The sequence below is a fragment of the Phocoena phocoena genome, chromosome 7, assembly GCF_963924675.1.
Source record: "Phocoena phocoena chromosome 7, mPhoPho1.1, whole genome shotgun sequence".
Taxonomy (NCBI): domain Eukaryota; kingdom Metazoa; phylum Chordata; class Mammalia; order Artiodactyla; family Phocoenidae; genus Phocoena; species Phocoena phocoena.
Window position 1 is genome coordinate 67,644,820 of NC_089225.1, and position 5,575 is coordinate 67,650,394.

General features: G+C 39.9%; 1 pseudogene; it reads left to right on the plus strand.

Annotated features, from left to right (window-relative positions):
- Positions 1–233: 233 nt before the first annotated feature.
- LOC136126027 (prefoldin subunit 2 pseudogene) lies at positions 234–699 on the plus strand (annotated as a pseudogene).
- The last annotated feature ends 4,876 nt before the right edge of the window (positions 700–5,575 follow it).

Here is a 5,575-nt window from a genome sequence, read left to right on the forward strand (position 1 = left end):
TCTTAAGATCAAGTTTATATTATTGTCTTGAGATTTATATTTTAATCTAAATATTTAGTGGTATAAATTCCTATATAAGCAGTCTTTAGCTGCGTTGCACAAATTTTTTTTGTTTCATTCAGCTTAAAATACTTTAAAATTTCTGTTGTTTCTTTCTTTGCTGGTGGGTTTTTCAGAATTACGTACTTAAATTTCCAAATATGGGCAGACTGGAAGCCCAGCAAGCAATGAAGATGGCAGAGAGCAGTGGTCGCCCTGGCAAGAGCAGCCGGAGCAACTCCGGGAAGGGGGTTCATGTCAGCAGAGCAAGTAATTGCTGGCTTCCATCACCTTCGGCAGGAACAGCGGGGGCCTGGCCTCCAAAGCAGCTGAGTTGGAGACGGAGTTGAATGAGCACTGTCTAGTGATTGATACTCTGAAGGAGGTAGATGAAACCTGCAAGTGCTACCGCATGGTTGGAGGGTGCTGATAGAGCAAACTGTCAAAGAGGTGCTGCCTGCCCTGGAGAACAACCAGGAGCAGATACAGAAGATTATTGAGACACTGACACAGCGGTTTCTGGCAAAGGGGAAAGAAATAAATGAATTCCGGGAAAAGCACAACATTCATCTCATGGGGGAAGACAAGACGCCAGCAGCCAAAGAAAACTCAGAAGGGGCTGGGGCTGAGGCCAGCCCAGCTGCAGTACTGGTCTCCTAGAGAGCAAGGCCTTTGCATTTTTTCTACCCTGACTCCCACTTCTTATAATTTCTCTTTATTGTTATTATTTTCTCTGCCATTGTAATTTTTTGGTTAATTAAATTTTTTGGTCAGAAAAAAAAATTTCCAAATATGTTGACAGTTTCTAGATTTTCTTTAAATTTACTTCTAATTTAATTCCACTAGGCTCACACAACATACTTTTTATGATGTGAATATTTTAACAATTATTGAGACATGGATTATGGCCCAGAATATTGTGTCTGTCTTAGTATTTGTTCCTTACATATTTATTCTACTGTCTGGGGACAGAGTGTTTGTGAATGTTAGTTAATTAGTTGGCATCTCACTTAAATTTAGTCATATCTCCAGGAAAAACTGTAATTTGAGGCCCATAATTAAGACATAAACTTTTGTCAATTGGTGCATTTCGGCATATGTTAAAGTTAATTCAAAACCTATTTTGTAGGGCTTCCCTGGTGGTGCAGTGGTCAAGAATCTGCCTGCCAAAGCAGGGGACACGGGTTCGAGCCCTGATCCAGGAAGATCCCACATGCCGCAGAACAACTAAGCTCACGAGCCACAACTACTGAAGCCCGTGCACCTAGAGCCCGTGCTCCACAACGAGAAGCCACAGCAATGAGAAACCTGTGCAGCTCAACAAAGAGTAGCCCCGCTCGCCACAACTAGAGAAAGCCCGTGCACAGCAACAAAGACCCAACGCAGCCAAAAAAACAAAAACAAAAACAACAAAAAAAAACCATGTTGTAGAGGCACAAATGCCAACCAGTGCCCTTTTATCTTTTTGTTGTAGGCATTATTTTAGGAAATTTTGGTTTCCAATTGGGTCAAACTGTGGGCTTCTGTTTGAGTGTTGAGTTTCCTCCTCCTGTACCCAGGGTTTTGGGGGATTTTGTTGTTGTTATTGTGTTTTGAATTTTTTGCGGTAGTTAATGGATATACTTAAGGGAGAGAGTGTCCTCTCTATACTGCTAATATTTACAAGTTTCTTACTCCAGAGAGTCTCAAATAATTATTGTCCGGGTTAAAGGTGTTCCCATGGCTTTACTGGGCTTAGAATCACAGGCTTATGCTGGGTTTATCCTTGACTACACCACAGTAATGTCTTGGGTGTGTTTTACCTATAACCCTGAGAATGAGGACCATTTTTGGAAACAGAGGCAAAGGCAGCAGCAGCAAAGGCATTTTAGAGGATTCTAGTTAGCCATCATCTTTTAAGAGTGTGGAAATCAGCATGTCACATGGTGAGTGCTCTGTCCTCCACATGAGCAAAGAACCAGTGGGCCTATATATGGCAGGGTATTGGTCTTTCCATTCATAAGGGTGTACCAACATGATCACAGTACAGTTTTTTTCCTTTAAAGTCATTCTTAAAATTTCACTGGCGTATATTTTTACTTGAGCATCTGTAATTTAGTCTTCAAATCTGTTATGATTTTTCTCCTGTTATGACTTTTCTATTTTCTTAGAATACAGAACTCTCATTTAATTTTTTCCTCTTTTTGTCCATTTTTCTTCTTAGTAAAAACTAAGGTTAAATCCTGCTTGTTTTTATATCCTCAAATTTTTGTTTGAACATATTTAATTCAGCTTGGTATTTTGTGTTAAAACAGCCTTTTGCTTCATAATTGTTTTTTGTGCAGGGAAGGGAAATTTTATTAGGTAAAATATTTTTATTCTCTTCAGTTTTATTCTTTAGTAGTAGTTTGTGTAGAGTTGTGTGAAGACTGCCCTGTTGCCACATTTGATAAACAAAGTTGATGGCTTGGAGTAGCTCACAAGACTCTTATTTCAAGAGAAATCTCTTCTGTTAGTGTATAAAACTGCACTTTCTTTATTAGATGGCCTTTTGAGGAGTGTATGTGTCTGTCTTTCCAATTTCTGTTGTTTTCTTTTGCTTTCTACAAACTTTAAAATTTCCCCCAGATTTATTTTTCCTTGAAATACAGTATCCATTTCACTTTTTTTTAACCTTCCTCTCCTCAAAAACCATTATCTTTCCAAAACTGCCTCCTCAACACCCATATGTACTTTTTACCTCCAGCTTTATTGATATATAATTGACATACAACATTGTGTAAGCTTAAGAGGTACAACACGTTGATCTGATATACTTTTACTGCAAAATGATGACCACAGTCATGTTACCTAACACCTCCATCACCTCACATAATTACTAGTTCTTTAGTGGTGAGAACATTAAAGATTTATACTCTCAGCAACTTTCAGGTATATAATACAGTATTGTTAAATATAATTATCATGCTGTTACATTAGATACTCAGAACTTACTCATCTTATAGCTGGAAATTTGTACCCTTTGACCAATATCTCCCCACTTCCCCCAATTCCCAGCCCCAGGCAACCACCATTCTTCTCTTGGTTTCTATGAGTTTGGCTTTTTAGATTTCATATATAAGTGATATGATACAGTATTTGTCTTTCTCTCTCTGACTTACTTCATTTTTCATAACGTCCTCAAGGTTCACCCATGTTGTCACAAACGGCAGGATTTCCTCGGCAGGATCTTTTTATCCATTCATCTATAGACAAACACTTAGGTGGTTTCCATATCTTGACTATTGTGAACAATGCTGCCATAAACATGGGAGTGTAGATATCTCTTCAAAATCCTGATTTCAATTCCTTTGGACATATTACCAGAAGTGGGATTGCTGGATCATTTCCTTCAATTCTGAAGGATAACTTTTCTGTATAGAATATTCTTGTTGGCAGTGTTTTGTTTGTTTTTCTTTTAGCACTTTGCATATATCATCCCACTCTCTAGTGGCCTGTAAAGTTTCTTATGAGAAATCCACTATTAGCCTAGTGGGGGTCCCTTTTATGTTATAAGCTCCTATTCTCTTGTTGCTTTTTTAGATTCTCTCTTTGCCTTTGATGTTTGACTGTTTTAGTGTAACGTGTCTTGGAAAGGATCTCTTTAAGTTGAGTTTGTTTGGTGACCTATGAGTTTCTTGAACTTGGATATCTAAATCTCTCCCTAGCTTTGGAAAGCTCTCAGCCATTATTTCTTTTTTTTTTAAATTTATTTGGCTGCGTCAGGTCTTCGTCACAGCATGTGGGATCTTTGTTGTGGCATGCAGGATCTTTTGTTGCGGCATGCAGGCTTCTCTCCAGTTGTGGTGCACGAGCTCAGTAGTTGCAGCACGTGGGCTCTCTCTGTGTGGCACGCGGGCTCTAGAGCACGCAGGTGTAGCTGCCCCACAGCATGTGGAATCTTAGTTCCCCAACCAGGGATTGAACCCACGTCCCCTGCATTTGAAGGCAGATTCTTAACCACTCGACCACCAGGGAAGTCCTGCCATTATTTCTTTACATAAGCTTTCTGCCCCCTGCTCCCTCTCTTCTCCTTCTGGAACCCCATCAATTTGCAATTTTTTTTTTTTTGATGGTATTCCATAGATTACATAGCCTTTCTTCACTCTTTCATTCTTTTATCTTTGTTCTCCTTGATAATTTCAAAGTTCCTTTCATCTAACTCACAGATTCTTTCTACTATTGAAAACATTCTGGTGATGTTTTCATTTGCATTTTTCATTTCATTCGTCTTATTCTTCAACTCCAGAATTTCTATTTGGTTCTTTTTTATGATTTCTATCTTTTTGTTAAACATCTCATTTTGTTGTGTATTGTTTTCCTGATTTTGTTGGATTACCCTTCTGTGTTTTCTTGGAGCTCATTGAGTTTCACTAAAACAGTTACTTTTAATTCTTTACTGGGTAAATCACAGATCTCCATAGCTTTAGGATTGACTACTGAAAGATTACTGTGATCCTTTGATGGTGTCATGTTTCCTTGATTTTTCATGTTCCTTTAAGTTTTGCACTGCTCTCTTCACTTTTAAGTAGCAGTCACCTTCTCCAGTCTTTACTAACTGCCTCAGGAGAGAAATATCTTCCCTCATCCCTGTTAAGTATTCTGATGCTTTCTCAGACCTTCTGTGAACTCACCTGCTCCGCAATTTTTCTCCCTCTTGTGGCAAAATTTTTAAGCAAGTATGCCTCCTCTCAATCCAGCGACACACCTTTTTGTTTTCCCAAAGGTGGTGCTAAAGCTCATGTTTGTGGTCTCCCCTGGCCTGCAGATTTGAGCCAGCATTCTCTGTTTCCTCATTAGCTGTCTCCCAAAGCTTGCTCTCAACACCACCATTGGGAGTGCACACAGCAAGTCAGCTAGAGGATGGGAATGCATGTATGTGAGGCACACAGAGTGCTTGGGATGCTTGTGGGCCAGTTACTGGAAAATGCAGGTGAGGCATCCCTAAAGGCTCATTGGCTTCTTGATGGAGTTGTTGATGTCATTACTTAATAGGATCTGTGCTTCTTTAATGCCCTTTGAGAGCCCTAGCTGCCACTCTCTCAGACTCGTCCCACTCCCTAGTAATACAGCTCATGAATCAGTACCCTGGATGGGATGAAAGAGAAGTGAGTCTCTCTGTCAGTGTTCCACATAGTTTGGGAAGCTGGGAGCTCACTCACACACTCTCACTTTCCCCCATGGGAGAAATCAAGGTCCAAGACCTTAGGGGAGGAATGATGCCAGTAAAATCAAACTGTTCCTCTTACCCTCTCCAATGAGTCCGAACTTGTATCTTTTTTGCTCCAACAGTGTACTGGAACTTCTCCACGAAGACACCTGCTGACCCAGAATCAATTTCAGACCATTTTACATCAGTCCCCAAACCTATAAAAGCAAGCCACCAGTAATCATGTAATCAATCATTTAATCAAACCCTCCTACTTTTTGATGTTTGCTAATCTCTTAAAGCCACACCCCCAAAATCCCCTATGAGGTTAGTTGTTGCTTTCTGGGGGGAAACTGAACCTTCCAAGTA